Consider the following 18515-nt stretch of genomic DNA (forward strand, 5'->3'; position numbering starts at 1 on the left):
TTTATGTGTATCACACTAACAGTGCTTTTTCAGGGTCAGTTGGCATGCTCAATTAAAAAGATAAGGAACAAGCAGGGCTCTCCAAAAAAAAATGAAACATTCGCTCATTTAAAAAAAAATATTCGTCAGAGAACCTCTTCAAAGAAGCCATTATATTGAAAAGCACTTAGCCCCCCCCCCCCCCCCCCCTCCCCCCCGCCCCTGGTTTATAATGGAAATCCAAGGTAGAACAACAAGCTCTAAATTTGCAAGGGAATCATATAGATTATACAGGCATTCTGCTGAATTCCTGCTGCTGAATTTTTGCCACATCAGAAAATCAAAAAACTGTACAGAACAATGTTACTTTTATATAAGTAAAATATGTCTTTTTATTAATGTTCTGTATATTGCATGCTTAACAATACACATATAAACAATGTAAATGTGTACACATTAGTACATTGAAAAATTTGTTTTACATAATAATGACTGCTATATTATTGAACTTCATTCATTTTTTTCATGTTCCTTTTTCACCCGGCCTGGCTTGATCAGGATTGCACCAAATTCTAGCCTCCTAAATCAAAGTTTAGATGACATACATCATCCAGCTGAAAGCTTATACTGTAAGACATAAGCTCATACCACTAACCCTAATGTCACAAACATATGTGACTGTTTCCTCCCGTAAGCCACAAGTGGAAAAGAATGTACTTTAAATGTATTTGAAATAAGATGTACTTTAAAAAGACATTCTATACAGTTTAAAGAATTAAAAACGTTAAAAGAACGTTAAAAGAAGCTAAAGTAAAATCTACGAGTTAATGAACATTCTGTGAAACTAATGTAACATTAGTATATTTTGACATTTTATAAATAAGACTTGAGTTTTTTGTTTTATTTTTATGACTGACACAGCTGGAATGACACAGGGCACCTGCAAAGGCATGAATGAAAATGCATATGAGAAAACCATGTTTCGTTATGAATCGCTGATACAGCACAGTTCAGAGTGGCCTTTTCAGATAACTTATTTCTCCTGTCCAGGATCAGTTTGCGGAGCCTTTATCTGTGGCAACAATCAGCTCATTTAATGGGTGGGTTTGCAATGCTGAGATGACAGGTTCTGAGTTTTGACATACAGCATCTCACAGTACCATTACTGTAACACTGCATACTGACACAGAGTAATATGTCCTCCTTGCAGGACCCATATGGATTTGTAGTGGATGCCTGGCTCTGGCAAGTTTTGTGAGTATTGAGACGAGAAGGCGTGAGCAAGACAATATTTTAAGGGCAATGGCCCACAGTAACGATTCAGAACAACATTCAGTTCCATTAGATATGTATACAATTCTAGCAAATTCCTTTCAGCATTTGTACTCTGATTTTGAAAATTGATTGCAACTTTCTATTGACTATACTATGTTTGTTTTGGGTGTAGGGGAGCAGGTCTGGTTATGGGTGTTCAGGATTCAGGATACCCATGGAACTCCATCATACAAATAGGGAGGGACAGAATAGTTCAACGAGGGATAATTACATTCCAGGGCCTGGTATCTGTCAGTGTTCACAAATGTGCAGTTTTAAAACAAAAAGGAAGTAAAAAAAGCAAAGCTGGCCCTTGAATATTATTTTTTAATGAATTTAATAAAATATTCATTTTTGTGTGCTCATATTACACAATCAAAATAACTTCACAGTGTGTAGAAAAACATGATTGACTCGAATCAGCTGGCCTCAGCTCATAGCCCAGTCCATTGTCTCCAATCACAATATGATTCATTCAGTCATCAGTCATCCATTTTATCAGTCTCCATTTCCAATACACGCCATCACTGTTGGATATAAAGTCTCTCTCTCCCTCAATCTTTCTCCACAAAGAGTTTAAGATGGCCTTGAAGTGACCATCAAAGAGTTTAAGATGGCCTCCTCCTCCACTCGAAAGGTACAGACTTAGTCAAATTGATGTAGTCCTCATGGCCACAAATCAGGATCTGTCTCTGCAGTGACCTGTGTGTGTTTCTGGCAAGATTCTCCTGCTTCTCACACATCTCCCCCACTACACGCACCATTACACTGCTGAAGGGCGCTCTGCGCTTCCCCAAGATAATCCCTCTGAGGTGATCTATACTTGAACCCATCTGGAAAAACTGTGCACATTACCCCCGTAAAGTGAGCAAACAGGTGTAACAGCTACACAAATGTTTACATTGTGGGCATTAAAACTCATGTAGACCTCTTTCCTTAATCTTCTGGACCTCCTTCATTTCCTGTGCTTGGTCCTCTTTGCTATTTGCATGCCTCTACATTTTCTTCATAACAAACTATACCTGTTTCATGATGTTTACAGCACGATCTGACTGAAAATGCAACAGAGGCATGTCACACTAGTAGTACCATGCCTTCAACAGTTCTAGTAATTACAACTTCACACCAAAACATTTTTTGAGATGGGGTGGAGCACAGCGGAGGTGGACAAAATATAAGGACATATCTCTAGGGATGTATCAGGATTTTTTGCCTAAACACCTCTTGCGGTTCCCACAAAAGTTGCACCAGGGACCCCTAAGCATATCCAGCGATGCCAAAAATAGGGGTCAGCCACTGCTGGCACCATAAAAACAGTATCACTTTGAGGTGCTACTCAAAGAAGGCATACATGTGACGGAGTGTAGCACAGTGGGTAAGGAACTGGGCTTGTAACCGAAAGGTCGCAGGTTCGATTCCCGGGTAGGACACTTCCGTTGTACCCTTGAGCAAGGTACTTCACCAAAATTGCTTCAGTATATATCCAGCTGTATAAATGGATACAATGTAAAATGCTATGTAAAAGTTGTGTAAGTCGCTCTGGATAAGAGCGTCTGCTAAATGCCTGTAATGTAATGTAATGTAATGTTGATCTCTCATAAAATAGGGGCGACATAGCTCAGGAGGTAAGACCGATTGTCCGGCATTCGGGGGGTTGCCGGTTCAAACCCCGCCCTGGGCATGTCGAAGTGTCCTTGAGCAAGACACCTAACCCCTAACTGCTCTGGCGAATGAGAGGCATCAATTGTAAAGCGCTTTGGATAAAAGCGCTATATAAATGCAGTCCATTTACCATTTACCATAAACAGCAGTGCTTCACCTGGAAAACAGTGACTCAACTACCAGATGCTCTTATTCAGGGAAACTTGCATAAGTTGCTCTTTTTTGCATGCAGAACTGGGTATTTCCCACAGAAATGGGAAACTAGGAAACTACAATCCCCATTCCTGTTCAGTTCCCTGGAGGTTCTGCTCCTTTTCCCCACCCACAGTCCAGACTGCTCCAAGCCTCCAGCTCCAAACCTCAACCAAGCAAACAAACCTGGGTGCCAAGATGTATTGCTTCCCTGCTCGGAACTGCATATTAACATACACTTTTTCCTGGGCCTTTTACTTTATCTGCTAGTTTAATATCCCAGGCCATAATCTGCCCAACCATTATTGATTACCCTTCTATATCAGGGTTCCTCCTACTGCAAACCAAATCTACCTACAGGTACAAATAAAGTAACATGAACCTGAAGATTTCTTCTCACTAGAGTGTTTTTCTCACCACTGTTTAAGTGTTTTTAATCCCACTAAGGATTTTGTTTTAACCACACCTGCTATTTTTTGGGATATAGGCTCGGTTCTTTTCTAGTTATTTCATTTTCTGTTTTTCTGTAGTGTCTTTATGATAGTGTCTGTAAAAAAGTGCTTTACACGTAAAACTGAAGTTAATTTTGGCAGAGTGTAAAATGTACACAAGCAACAGTGTCTGACTGTGATATTACAGAAAACGTGTGCACAAGAGGACCTCTGCACCATGGAAAACACATAAAACAACAGGATCTCTAGCCCATGCGGATAAAGTTACTCTCAATGAATAATATGGACAAGGACCAAAGTTATCTTCTCCAATAGATCTGTACAGCACACTAATCTGTCTGTGATTATCTACTTTCAGAAAAAGTTTGCCATTGAGGACTTCAGTCTGTATGAAATACAACTTTTAAATATTACAAGCAAATATGAATATGATCTGTTGAGATGAGCTCAGCAAAGCCTGCCCTAATGGGCAGACCACAAGGGAGGTGAGATTTGTGGCCAGAGCGCCGTGGTCTGGTCTAAAGCCAGGAGCTGCACTTGGCGGGCTGGTCTGGAAACACACCAGCCAAACTGATTCCCACCACGTGTGCAGCTGTTTACTTTGATGTAATCCAGATCCACATGACACCATCAGTGCTGCAGTCTGGTGCCACATTTAATTTTTTAAAAAGCTAGCAGTCAGGAGGCTAGAAGTTCTGCCTATGGTCTGCCACTTACCCTCAAGTGAAGTGCTCAAGTTGTGGTACATCTCCAGCTGTTCAAACAGATCAAATGGCAATAATCAGATGTGTAAGTCGTCCCAACATAATAATAAAGGCTTATGTCAGGAAAAGAAATGGTGGAATGTTAAGATACAACAGCATGATATGATTGTACTAAGTGGCTCTGATCCAAGCATTGATTTGAAGTGTGTGAATGCATGCATCATGCGTTTTTAAACTTGACCAACAGCCTGAGTCAGCGTGGCGGGCGTGTTACCACGAAGGCCCAAGGTTTAATCCCACAATCCCGTGAGGAAACGGCATTGAAGCCGCACCTCTTTTCATCGCCCCTCTGATGCCGAGTACTCGCAGCACGGCCTGGCTTTCATGTCCTTGCCCTCTGTCACCTGTCACTTTATCTTCCTCCATGGTGTACCAGCCAGGATCTTTAAGTATTCTTAGTCTTCTTCATAGTCGTGATAGAGGCATAGCCTTCTTCAGGCTGCTCTGTGCGCTCTTTTTATACTTTTAAGGGTCTTTCTCTGTGTGTTTGTCCCAGCTGTCCTTTACACATCTGCTGTGGGACTTCAGTTTACTGCCACATCGCTACCACTCGGCTCAAAGCAGCCTGATTGTATTCCTAGACTCATAAATGCAGCAATATATTAAAGGGATATATTAAAGTAAAAAAACTCATATAAAGTGAATATTGTACTACCAATAATAAAATGTTGAAGTCATTTGAATTCCAATGAGAAATCCATCCAAATGCATCTGAAATGATGGCTTCCTCCAAGGGGGAAATACAAGGGTTTTCTCCAGCAGAACACAGTACAAGGAGTCTCCAGCCTTTCTAGTGGTATGAGTAAAATTTACCCATTAAAATCTCAATTTTGATAACAGAAGCTGATAATTCAATTACCTGTTCAGTCACACCAATGCCTTATCTCCAAAGAGGTAACTAAAGGTCAACCTACAGGGATGAAATTGAGGCTAAACAAGGGGAAGCACCGCAAGCTAAGCACCTTGCTATGGCAGCTTAATAAGTTTCTCTGGATGCAAGTAAAAGCAAAGTAATTATGTTGATTTTACTTACGTTAACGCACATCTGTGCATCAGGCAGCAGTATGCCACACAGACCAAGGCAAGCTCAGCCATCCATGCTGGTGAAATCATGACTACCAACTCATGCACCTCATGACGTCAGACAGAATTGAAAAAGTGGGAAGTGAAAAGCCGGAAGGTAAGACAATAAGAATGAACAAAAGAATCAATTTCCCTACACAAAAGACGCTGCCACGTAAGTTATAATAAAGGGCCTTAGTACCCAGTGCACTCAATTTCCCATTCGTTCGTTGTGGAAAACGGGGTCTAAATTTTCATAACATTATATTTAAAAGAAAAAGAATGAGTCACTTCTTTCCACATCCAAAGCTTTCTCCTCTCATTAAATTGTCCTGCCTTATAAGGCTACCGCAAATAGCCTTCCTTCTGTGAACAAAAGAAAGCAATTTCACATGAATAATCTCTCTCTTTGGATATGCTTGCAATAGACATTTGGCAAGCTGCAAACCAGGGATGGCAAAGAACTTACCCATATTAAAAAGCTCACCTTGAGTCTGTTTATGACTTAGATGAGTAACAAGTCTGTCAATTATAATAAGAATCACAATGTAGCAGCATATTGCATTTGATTTGATTACACCCAGTGGTGTAGTCCTAATGATACGCACTTGCAGTATGTGTGGTGCACTTGTTTCTTATTGGTAGTTTCAGACTGTTATGCATATGAACACCCATTATAGCTGCAATGTAGCAATAACTTGCAGCACAATTACAAAGAAGCAGCAACCTCAGCTTGTGTTTCCTTTGTGGTCACCAAATGAACAAACCTCTGTGTGTTTGAAGAATATCATCCAGTCGAGTTCAATGTGGGCGGTCCAAGTACAAGCATTTCTCCCAGCATTCTTATAGTATCGATACCTCTGATAAACAGGTAAAACAAGTTTTTCCATGATATGTGAATAATGTAAAGTGGGCTATGTATAGTCAGAATGATTGGGGCAAATCCTCTTTAACTGCCAGGAACCTTGGTGTGGCACTGAACAACAAACTGCCTTCTCCAAGAATATCACGAATGTTAGGCATGCAGATTCGTCCTGTACAGCTTCCACAAAATCTGCCCCTTACTCATTATCTACTCAACCCAGCTCTTGGACTAGATACAGAGTATCTTCCGTTTGACTACTGGAACTCCACCAATAGACCTGCCTCCACCATCAGACCTCTGCAGCTTATCCAGAATGCTATGCTTGGCTGATCTGCAACCTCCCCAGGCTCAGCCATGTCCCCTCCCCTTATCTCCCTAAATGGGCTACTTATATCAGCTTGCATGTAATTAAAAACTTCATGAGATTATTATGAAAAATGAAATCTGAAAAAGATTATCAGACCCGATACACTAGACAGACCTCATCATTCTGCAACGTCTGAACACCTGGCCGCTCCCGCCATGTGTTTTTACTTCCTAGTCACGTCTCCTGTCTGCATCAGGACAGCAGAAACCCTGCTCATCTTCCAGTGCAGACTGAAGATACCAATCACTGATTGGAGTCATGCTGTTTACACCAAATTCTGACCCTACTATCTGCATGTCGCAGCAGAAATCCAGATTCGTCAGATTACATGCCAACTGTGGTCTTTTGATGCTGTAGCCCATTAGCTTCAAGGTTTGACATATTTTGCATTCAGAGATGACCTTCTGCAGACCACTGTTGTAAACAGCTGTTATTTGAGCATTTGTGGGCTTTCTGTTTGCCCATTCTCCAGACCTCTCATTAAAAAGGTATTTTTACCCACAGAACTAACACTCGCTGGATGTTTTTTTTTTATCACACCATTCTCTGTAAAGTCTACAGACTGTGTGTGAAAATCCCAGGAAGGCAGTTGTAATGGAACCACAATGTTTGACACCAACATGGTCATAACACGGTCAAAGTCATTTGAATCATACTTATAGTGAGTTTCAGCCACATGATTTGCTATTTAGAGAAGCAGGCTAGTAGGAGCATGTGCGCCTAATAAAGTGGCCACTCAGCATATATGTGTGTGTGTGTGTGTGTGTGTGAATATATATATATATATATATATATATACACACACACACCACATAGCCAAATGTGTGTCACACCTGACATCCAACATCTCTAGGGGCATTAACATGGAGTTAGTCCACCCTTTGCTGCTATGACAACCTCCACACTTTTTGAAAGGCTTTATACTAAAATTTAGAGGGATCAGCTGCAAGCATTCGCTTCCATTCAGCCAGAAGAGCGTTCGTGAGGTTGGGCACTGATTGGGAGATTAGGCCTGGCTCGCAGTTAATGTTCCAGTTGATCCCAAAGGTGCTGGATGGGGTTGAGGTCAGGGCTCTGTGAAGGCCGGTCTAGTTCTTCCACACTGTTCTCAACAAAGCCATTTCTATATAGACCTTGCTGTGTGCCCAGGGGCATTGTCATGCTGAAACAGGAAAGGGCCTTCCCCAAACAGTTGGGGAAGCACAGAATCATCTAGAATGTGATTGCATGCTGTAGCATTAAGATTTGCCTTCACTGGAACTAAGGGGCCTAGTCCAAACCATGAAAAAGAAGCCCCAGACCAAGGGGTGTCCAGATACTTTTAGTCAAATAGTGTACATATACAGACAGATGACAAATGAAAAGAAAAACCTGAATAAATGAGTGGAGAAACATAACAAATGCAGATGCTTCCATACAGGTGAACTGCATGATACAATCAAGCAATTAACATCCTATCATGCTCTGTGGCATGTATAAAAATGCTGAGCCGCCCCAGTTGACCTCGATTTTGGATCAAGACGGAAAGAGGAAAAGATCTATGTGACTTCGAAAGAGGGTTCACGACTGTGGCACGGATGGGGCAGGAGCTTCAGTCACACAGACTACTCAACTGGCTAGTGTTTCAATAGGAACAGTGACTAAAGTGATATCTGCATTTAGATCTATTGGGAAAGACATCAGCAAATGGAAATTGTGGTTGAAAGCACACATTCGATGGCCATGATGCTCATGCATTATTGTGATATGTAAGGAAAAACAGAACAGCATCTCTTCCTTAGGTGACTGAGAATGTCAATGCAGGATGTGATCAGACTGTGTCAGCAAGAACAGCCCATCAACAACTACATAGAGGGATATTATAAAATGGTTGCAGTGCATAAACCCCTCATTACAAAGACGAATGGACATTTGAGAGTTCAGTGGTGCAAAAACCATAGGCACTGGTCTACAGACATGTGGAAAAAAGTGATACGGTCAGACGAGTCATCCTTCGCCATATTCTCGACAAGTGGGCAAATGCATGTGTGCATCTACACCAAGAGAAGGGCACAGGCCTGAATGCTTGAGTGAGGGGGTCCGGTGGCTCTGTTATGCTGTGAGAGGCATTTTCCTACAAAAGAAAACACGGTTATTTCTACACGGAACAACCTTAAGTGAGTCTATTAGAGCTAAGAGAATCCCCAGAGGCCACCAAATACAAAAGGAGCCTACTCTGGGTCATTTTGACGAGACTGAACTAAGTGGTGTGAAATTCTTAACAAGGCTTCACTAGATTTGACTGCTCTCATCATAGAGTTTGTACATAAAGAACTTTCCGAAACGGACAAAGAAATCAACCACATGGAACTACTTTTGAAAGACTCTACCGCTGAGTCGGATCTCAGGTCGGTCAAAGAGACTCTAGAATGCACACTGAATAAATACCAGCAAGAAATCCAGAAATTGAAACGGAAAAAATTTAAGAGAGACACCTTGGACTACCGTGATGGACAAGTCTACCCCTGGTTTACCAGGAAGCAGGTGTGACTACAGCGACCCCACAATACATCTGCATCCAGTACATCTGAAGCACCGTGCGATTCCGGCTCAGGTTTTTTAGGACTAAGAGGGCCGTCCACCAGAAGGACTCTACAACACCACCAACCCAAATGGAGAGGAAGGCGCGGCGCAGAGGCAAGAGAGGATCAGGATACAAGACCTTATCACACAAGACCCCATCGCCAAAAAAACTACAAGGTCTGATCTCCAACCTGACTGACTACCAACTCACTGAGAAGCAAGAATCCATCCTCAACAAGGGACTATCATTTGTACCTACACCGGCTCCCGATCCTTTTCAAACTAAGGTAGAACTGTTTAAATTTTTTCGTAGCAATAAGTACTTTTTTCACAAAGAGAGAACTAGCCTTCCTCTTGATGTTGATATGTCTGACTCTCAGCCATGTTTTAAACCCAAGAGCAGATTCTGCCCTCAGGTGAATAGTGTACCCATTAACACCTTTTGTAAACTAGTTGAGAATGATGTTAAAGCCTTGTTGCAGACCCCCCATTCTACTGTCCAACACAACATCTTGAAGAGTGAACGACAAGCCCTCCAACTGATGGCCAACAACAAAGAGGTAATCATTAAACCGGCAGACAAGGGGGGAAGCATAGTCTTATTAAATCGGTCAGATTATATTACTGAGATTAAAAGACAACTCTCAGACGAAACTTTTTACAAAAAGTTACAATTTGATCCCACCCGCAGATTAAAGGCTGAAATTGATCATTTTCTGAAAAATGCATTTGAGTCGAGGACAATCTCTCAGATTGAAAAAGAGTACCTCACAAATAAATATCCAACTATACCAGTTTTATACATCCTCCCAAAAGTGCATAAATCTTTAACTAATGTTCCGGGGTGACCCAGAGTGGCAGGAATTGAATCCCTTACTGAACCTTTTTTCAACTTTGTAGATGCTCATATTCGACCCTTAGTAACCAAACTTCCTTCCTACTTAAGAGACACTGGTGATTTTCTTGAGCAGCTATCTCAAGTCCAAATTTCTGGAGACAATGTGCTCTTAGCAACATTAGACATCACTAGCCTCTGTACTAATATTCCCCATTCAGAGGGCTTGGAGGCTTTAGAATTTTTATCTGGAGACCAGAGAAAATAAAATTCCCCCTACACAGCTATTGGTGGAAATGTCCAAAATTATCTCGGGGATACTCTCAAGAGCCACGTTTCCACCAAAATTACCGGGAACTTTTAGTCCCAGGAACTACTTTTCAAGGAACTAAAAGGTTCCTTCAGCCCATGGTTGTCTGCGTTTCCACCGCGGTCTAAAGTCCCGCGAAGATTAGGCAAATTAGCCCAACGACGTATGAAAAAGCGACGTTGTCGTCCGTCCATCTGTCCTATGATTTCTTCTGTAACCCCATACTACCACCGAAGTAGCCTGCATTATTTTCTAATAACCGGGACATTTATTCCACTTATATACAACGGGCTACCAACAATGACTGTATATGGTTACTTTTGTATTTATTGATTTTTATCGATTTAATCACCTGGAATTGAAATATTCTTCTGCAGCCGTTTGGGCATATTTTACCGTTGTCAAGCAAAAAAGTTGTTGGTAGTTGAACTTGGACCGTTGTTATGCAACAAATAGTATATAACAGGCCAATAGTCAGATTGTAACTGTCTTATAATCCTCTCAAACACATTCATTATGTTTTTATGCGAACATTCGCTTTCATGTCTTGACATCCGAAGCGACAGAATGCATTCACATTTCCAATATAACTGGCAACAACAGCAGAAAACATGCACACGTTGTAAACAATTTGCTGTTTGATTACTTTCTCATCATCAATTCCATATAGGCAAATCGCAAAATGACAAGAATAGAACGAAAACTCGGACTTGCGTGAAAATTTAAATTAGTAGTGGTACAGCCACCGTTCGCTTTCCTTCGAAGTTACTGCAGTGCTAGCCGAGCAGCGAAGTGTGCCCTCCAGATGCGAACCATGCACCATAAATTAGTCCATAGTCTTCCTGGTCTTTTCGTGGAATTGAAGAATGGCAGTAAAATGGAGTAAAATTACGGCAGTCTGAAAAAGCTAAAGAGATGATTACTAGAATTAACCTGTTATTTTACCCTGACAAAAAGTGCGGAAGGTGATTTCCAGTTTGCTTTTACTGTATCACCAATGTTAATTACGCAGAACTACCGCATACCTCACATAACTGTATCAAACGTTTTGAGTCAATTACAACGGGCTAACAAAGAAAATATTCAGCAACCGAATTTATCCGTTTGAATGTTTTGGTAGCCTACGTAATATGCTGTCCCAGCACGAATGCTTATAAAACGAATACTAAAGCAAGAAAAGAACAGAAGAGCACACGTTATAATTCCAAGATGTTGGCAGACTATAACCAAAACTAGGCTACTGCGCCGCATAACATACAGGTTTGATTTGTTATTATGAAAATAAATTGGTTTGCGCCTGCATATTTTCAAACATGGCGGTTGAAAATAAATACAAAAAAATGCTGCGAGTACTCGACCAATCAGAAATGTTCAGCGCTGCAAGCTCCACCCAAAAGGTTCCTGTACTTTCGGAAAGTACTACCCGCCGAGCAGGAACTTTTTGGGGGTTAAAATAAAGCCCCAGGAACTAAATTTAGACCCAAGTTCCTGTGGTGGAAACGCACTGAGTTCCTCAAAAGGTTGCTAGTTCCGGGGTAAAGATCAAAAAACATTGGCATGTATTGTCTGCAGATAATGTTCGCCAACCTGGACAAGGGGAGAAAATAGACGGTCCCAAAGGTTTCTTTCCATGTTTACACTGCATTTCCTGTCAGAATGGTAAAAAAGTTAACACATTCACCAGCTTCACAACTAAGAAACAATACACAATCAAACAATCCATTACATGTAACTCCACTAATACTGTCTACCTTCTGTTCTGCCCTTGTGGCTTCCAGTACATTGGGAAATGTAATGGCCAGTTCAGGGTCAGAATAAATGAACACAGGAGTTCCATACGCAGGGGTGACCCTAAGTCCCCTGTAGCTAGACACTTCCAAGAGGCACAACAACCAGTCTCCACACTTCATTTCTGTGGCATTGACAGAATACATACAACACGTAGACATACAAATGCAGAATAAAAACTATTAAAATGTGAAAGTAAATGGATCTTTTTGTTAAACACAGAGCACCCTCAGGGCCTCAATGAGACCTTTAACCTTGCTTGCTTCCTTTGAACATTTTTCCTCCCCTTGTCCAGTGAGTAACTGCATGCGCCCACATGACCTCTGGAGGGACTACTTAATGGTAGAACTGTGTCCTACTCTCTTGTATAGCTGCCCCCTGCTCCAATTGGAGGCACTTGGATTGATTGGTTATTTGTATTTATATACTAGGGATGTGTCCAAATCCGAATACTGTATTCGGGAAAGCACGAATAATGCAATGGAAACAGATATTTATTCTACCAGAAGTTGCTCGTTATTATTCGGATTCAAAAAAAAAAGGTGGAGGCGTCAGGTGCGGGAGCTAGCGAGACAAAAGCCTGGTGTGGCAGCTGGATTTCTTTCAAACCTCCGAAACCTATACATCAAAATGAAGCTTAGAACCTGTAGTTTTTAACTGTATGTGTGAATTTCCTCCATTTAAAAACCCATTCGAAATATTGAAAAAACCGACGTTTTACCTTGTATTTCAGTCGATATTCATCCGTTTAAGATGTAACATGCTGTATATATATCAGCCATAGGTCTTGGCTATCAAATGAACACGAAATCCAGTCCAGATTTTCATGGTAACAGTTGCCACCTAGGAAAAATATAAGGACATCAGATGGTTTGCAGTCTATCCAAACTTAGTTCAGTAGGGGGAAAAAAATAAAATAAAACAGGCAAAAAAAGTTCACGTATTTCTGTTATGTAGGCTAATTACTGTTGTAAAGTAGTAATTCACGTTTCCCTAGCGAACTGCAGTAATGTTAACACATCAAGAAACACGAACGCAGCATTATTGGAATTCAAGATTATTCCCTTCAACTGAAGGATATTTTTCTATATATCTTTACTGTAAATAGTTTTTGTTTCCAATGCAAAACAGAATCTTTCGATTTATAAATCTTTTTTTTATTCAGTTTCTGATTGTTCAATGTCCCCCAGTTAAAGGAAATGCAAAAGAGAGAGAGATGAAAAGTACAGTATGAGGATGTGGAAATATATTTCATGCCAATATTAAATCAATTTGATGCTTTGAAGGCACAACAATTGCATTGCCAATGAAAATACAACATTTGCCGGATTTAACGTGACTTCCGGTATAAACCACGCCCACTTCCGGTCTTCTATCCGAATACAGATACAGAGACAGATAATTTTGTTGGTTGAACAGATACAGATACAGATAATGACGTCTCTGCACACCCCTACTATATACTATTATTGATATGTGAATTCAATGTCCTGTGACCAAGTGGCTATATTTATCTGCATCTTGTCTGTGCTCTTTGTTTGACGTAATTTGGGGTGTCAGCCATCAATTGGCAATTAAATGTGATTGCAATACTCTGTGGTTGAGCTGTATTCAATTCTCCTCTGTGTGGATGGCACATGTTCTAATTAGAGTCCCGTTGATCGACCTGCTGTCTGTATTCTCTACCCTGAAATTTGAATCACACCCCCAATGTACCTATCTTTTAAATCTTGATGACTGCAGACTAACATAATAACTTAGCACACCAACTGTGTACCTTTTCTGCCTTTGTAGTATATAACTATGGATAATATACTTAATTGTGTATATGATTATGGATCTTGTGCCTTGGAATTGATTAATTGTTAAGTGAACTAACTAATCAGTGTGATTGTACTTAACTGGGTACCTTATCGACATGTGTATGCAATGTTCTGTGATTTAGCCTTGTATTTATAGAATCTCATTTTGACGTCATTTGTGGAGCCATTGATTGGTAATTGAAGCAATTAACCAGTGTCATTATACCCAACCATGTAATTCATTGACAGGTGAATGCAACATCCTATAATCAAGTGTTTGTATCTATATAACTCTGCCTGTGCACTGAGTGTGCAAGCACTGATGACGGTTTCCTGACCGAAACGTTTGCTGTCTTTCTTTTTGGCACTTTGAGCACTTTTAACGTTTTTGCACTTGTGATTTGAATAAACAAAGATATTTTTTGGCACATCTCAGCACATTGGTAGTCATTTTGGGATAAGTTCCCTTCCAATACACAGTGTGCGGGCTCAGCCCCATTAAGGCATTTTCCTGGCATGGTTTGGGTCCACTTGTCCCTTTGGAAGGAAGGGTCACTGCAAATCAATGCAAAGTTATTCAGAGTGATTTTTATCCCATGATGAAACATTTATATCCTGATGGGATCCTTCCAGAATAACAATGCTCCCATCCACACGGCACGCGGGGTCACTGAATGGTTTGATGTGATGTGAATCATATGCTATGGCCTTCACAGTTACCAGATCTCAACTCAAATGAACACCTATGGGAGAATGTTGACCAACGTGTTAGACAGCACTCTCAACCACCTTCATCAAAACGCCAAATGAGGGAATATCTTTAGGCAGAATGGTGTCTCATCCCTCCAGTCGAATTCCATAGAATCTATGCCAAGAAGCACTGAAGCTGTTCTGGTGACTCATGGTGCCCCAACACCTTCCTAAGACAGTTTGTGTCAATGTATCCTTTAATTCATCCATCTTTACACACACACACACACACACATATATATATTATTATTATTATTATTATACAAAACCTGCTCATGTCAGACCCCTCCTCATCTTCACTTCCAACTTCTACGTGTTACAGCTTGCATGGTGTCAGGCTACATGGAAGTGAATCCAACAGCTCCATCATATTTCTAATCTTTAAATGCTACACCCTGACCAGATTTCTCTGTTCCGCAGTCTCACAACTGTCTATTCCCTCTCTGCATGGTTGCTCCTCATAGACACAATGTCTGTCTGTACTAGGCCCCCAGTGGTGGAACAAACTTGAACACAGTGCTCAGGACGGCAGAATCTCGGGCCATCTTCCGATGCAGACTGAAGATACACCTCTCCTGACTGCTCCTTGGTTCCCCTCCCATAACCACCTTTTAGCACTCTACCCTTTTGTACTAGATCTGGTAATGATATTTTCATAAATGATTCTCCTCTTAGGAATTGTTATGGAATGTTGCATATATATTTGTATATGTGTGTCTCAGTATATGTTCATAACTGTGTAATGTTTGTGCATGTGTTAATGTGTGTACGTGCGTGCATATGTGTTTATGTGTTTAGCAGGAGAAACAGCTTGGGAGGCTTGGTAAGGATGTGATCTCCATAGATTACACTTTTTAAGTAGACCACAAAGAGGAGAGTAGATCTGACAGTGGCCTCTGAACATTGCACACATTCCAGATTTTGAGCCAAAATGCCTACAGCATGAGCCACACTTTATTCTCTCTCTTTACTTAGACTTTCAGAGACTGAAGTCAAGTAGTGTGGAGAGACACACACCCGTACAGACTATTTCCTGTCAGCCCGAGGGCCATGCCGGCGTCTCATCACTCTTTGTCCCCACAGCCATAAGGCACCATAAAAACCCAGCCATTATGCTGCCAGCTCCTCAAAACAGGATGACAGTCCAGATCACGGTTTCAGAGTAGGGTTACACAGGAGATCAGATCCATCTTTCAGATGAGACATTAAATCAAGGTCCCAATTCATTATGGCCATTAAGGATCACAGGTGCTCCTCTCTCATAGTAAGTGGGTTCTCTTGCAAAGTTCCCTGGCAAAGGTCACCCACAATGCAGTCCTCTCATTGTGTGCCCACATTAGCCTACCCAAGTTTAAATATCTTGATAATTCCCTCCCTCCTTTCATCAGCTGATATTTGGTGAGTGCCCTGGCTTAAAACAGCTGTCATTCAGGTGGGTACTACCCATTGTTTGAAGTGAGGTTTACATCCCCGTACAGCACTGTGTGATTCTGTAAAGGCTCTATAAATGTGCTACCTATAATAATAATTATTATTCTTATTATTGTTATCGTACATGTTGTGCTATACATCTCTACATCTGGTTTAAAAAAACATTAAATTGAGATTTCGGACCAAAACGCACTGAGATGAGGTAGGAAGTGAGAACAGTAAAGGTCTATAAAGAGAATATATTACAGAATATATTAAATTCAGACCCAGAGTACAAACACTCTGAATCATTTGTTTGAAATGAAATCAAAACTTCACAGGACAGGAGGAGATATCAAGGGAGAGAAGGAGGAAGATGGAGGAGGAAAGGGGAAATTATAGGGAGGAGCAATGGATCATTGGTTTGATCAAGAGTATATTTTAAAATTATGAATAATCTGGTGGGAATGAGAGACATTGGGATCTCAATTTTCATATAAGACTGAGCGTTTCAGTCTGAGAGTGGAATTCTAACACCCAGGAAGTCTGATGTGTGAGTAATTGCATGAGCCCCAGATCCCTGCTCAGAGCTTGCAGGACAGAGCCTGGCCCGCTCAGGAGAGCTCAAATAAGTACCCCACTTACCCCCCGCACATTTAGGTCAGCAGAAGGAAACACGGGAGGGTCGTATGATTTACCATCTATACTCAGCTGAATAACCACTGTATGTGTGTGAGTGTGTGTGTCTGTGTGTGTGTGTGTGTATGTTTGTGTATGTGGGTGTGTGTGTGTGCATTTGTGTGTGTGTGCACGTGTTTGTGTGTGTGTTTGTGTAGGTGTGTGTGTGCATGTGTTCGTGTGTGTGTGTGTCTGTTTATGTGTGTGTGTTTGTGTGCATGTGCGTGCGTGTGCACATGTTTGTGTGCGTGTGTATAGGTGTGTGTGTGTGTGCACGTGTTTGTGTGTGTGTGTGTATGTGCGTGTGTGTGTGTGTCTGAAAACAAGGCCACTGCAAGGGTGCACTACAATATGGCAATCTTTTGTCAGGAACAGTAACTGAAAACGCTTTAGAGCAAAGGGTCAAAGGTTCACCTTACATTTCTGCCTGCTTGTCTGTCTCTCCCTGTTATTTTTTTCTCTATTAAGATTCAAATCTTTGAATTTAATGAGGCGCAAGGCTACAGTCAACCTCTGCATCATTTATCTTATTGCCAATTATTGAGACTGCTACAAGGCTCCCTGTCAAACACACTTTTTCACAAAGGTGGACATTAGCACCATTAGTGAGCCTGTTGTGGCTTCACAGCATTCTGAAAAGGAGTTCTCTTGTGTGTTTTAGGAAACTGTGAGAACAGGCTGAATCAATTCAATTCACTGGCTTGACATATTTGGCAATGCATGCTGCCGAAGCTTCTGTATTTGTTATAACAGTACTGTCATGACAGTTAAAATAACAATGATCACTCATATTTCTCAGTTCTAATCAGACCAAAATTTGAATGAAAGTTATATATAATTTACTTTTTAGAAAAGTAAAAGAAAATGGAATCAAATGGAGTTTTACAATAACCATTGAAACACACAGACAGTAAACTGGACCTTTGAAGTTCTTGATGTGCTGTCAATCATATGTACACTTGATGCTCTATCTGCTCTAAATGTTGGCCTAGATCAGGGGTGCCCACACTTTTTTGGTTTGTGATCTACTTTTCCAATGGCCAGCACAATGTGATCTAACAACCAGTATATTGGTGATATTGGTTCAGAAAACTTGGGGGGCAAGGGGGCAGAACCGACGGAACTGATATCAGAAGAGGGAGTCAGATGTCATCGACACGCAAATTCATTACAAACTACCAGTACATTTCTCCCTTCAATTACTGAGACCGGACATTACAAACCCATAGCTTGCTAACTAATCTAGCACAGATAAATAGCAAACTGAACGTAGCTTTTAACTATGCTGGATCTACACTCAAAAAGTAAATTTTTGGACAGTGGTTGCATGCAATATTAAGTAGGCTGTGACAAATTGATAAAGCTGATGATGTCACATATAGGCTATATAATTGCGTGCAACCACTGTCCATTTTATATAAGTAAATCTCATAAAAAACACGTTTTCAACGTACAAAAATGCCAAGTTACTCAAAAGTATTGATATCAAAATGATGCCAAGTTACGGTACTACAAACAATATAGGCTATCTTGCCTCACCAAAATTACATAAGATGTATTTCAAAGCAATGCTACCCAATATTTCCTCACTTTTGAGTAACTTGGCATTTTTGTACGTTGAAAACGTGTTTTTTATGAGATATCATTTCTTTTTGCAAAGCGTTTTATTATGAGAGTGAGAAATGCGAAAAAGCGCAGGTGAAATATGGCTAGTGTATGTACT

The 18515-nt window shown here is 40.8% G+C and overlaps 1 protein-coding gene across 2 annotated transcripts in view; it reads right to left on the reverse strand.

The window, feature by feature from the left end:
- Positions 1 to 18515, reverse strand: part of LOC118224551 (serine/threonine-protein phosphatase 2A regulatory subunit B'' subunit alpha-like) — an 88978-nt gene that overhangs the window by 35511 nt on the left and 34952 nt on the right. The window contains exon 2 of one of the 2 annotated variants that reach the window (XM_035412057.1): positions 12874 to 12995. The exons of the other annotated variant lie outside the window; for it this stretch is intronic. The gene's annotated coding sequence lies outside the window, so the exon portion shown is untranslated. The remainder of the gene's footprint in view (positions 1 to 12873; positions 12996 to 18515) is intronic. 2 annotated transcript variants of the gene reach the window in all.

This window comes from Anguilla anguilla, chromosome 4, assembly GCF_013347855.1.
Source record: "Anguilla anguilla isolate fAngAng1 chromosome 4, fAngAng1.pri, whole genome shotgun sequence".
NCBI lineage: Eukaryota > Metazoa > Chordata > Actinopteri > Anguilliformes > Anguillidae > Anguilla > Anguilla anguilla.